The sequence below is a fragment of the Pygoscelis adeliae genome, unplaced genomic scaffold (genome assembly GCF_000699105.1).
Source record: "Pygoscelis adeliae isolate BGI_AS28 unplaced genomic scaffold, ASM69910v1 Scaffold887, whole genome shotgun sequence".
NCBI classification, from domain to species: Eukaryota; Metazoa; Chordata; class Aves; order Sphenisciformes; family Spheniscidae; genus Pygoscelis; species Pygoscelis adeliae.
In genome coordinates, this window is record NW_008825256.1 from 207,962 (window position 1) to 208,630 (window position 669).

A 669-nucleotide genomic window follows, 5' to 3' on the forward strand; every position below is an offset into this window, starting at 1 on the left:
CCTCCGCCCCCCCTCCCGGCCCCCCCCCTCTACATTTCGTGGGGTTATTGTCTTATTCGAGGGCACCAGGCTCTTCCTAACACCTTGTGCTCGCTTTCAAGCTCGCTGGTGTGCAACTGGAGCAGCCAAACAATAGAATTTGCAGACACAACTTGGAGCTTGCAACTATAGTTATCTATGCTAATTACAGGGTGTCTGACAGAAACATAATAAATGTAAAGGGAGAAGTATAGAAATATGTTTCTTCAGGCAGTATACACTTCGCCTCTCTGGGTTCAGGCTTGTTTTCTTGCTCTTCTTTGAATTTACTTCTCTGGGAAACTTTTTTTTCCCCTTCTGTTGACCTGCATTTCATATCACACCCAAAACCGAGCTAACCTGGCGAGCAGCGTGGAGAGGGGCTTTAGTTTTGCACCCTCCCCGGCTGCTGCAGACGAGCTGCTGTTTGTGAACATCTGCAGTAGGCTTCGTCTGGTGGAGACCTGAAATTTTGGAAAAGGAGACCATAACACACTTAAAGAAATTGTTCTTAGCTTTAATTGCACCTCGGAATTTATTGTCTATTAGCCGTACCTCCAACACTGGAGGGACAGGAATTCTAAGCAACAAACAGGGGGGGGGGCCGGGGGGGGGGGGGGGCTATTAAGAAGAGAAAACAGCCCTCCAGGG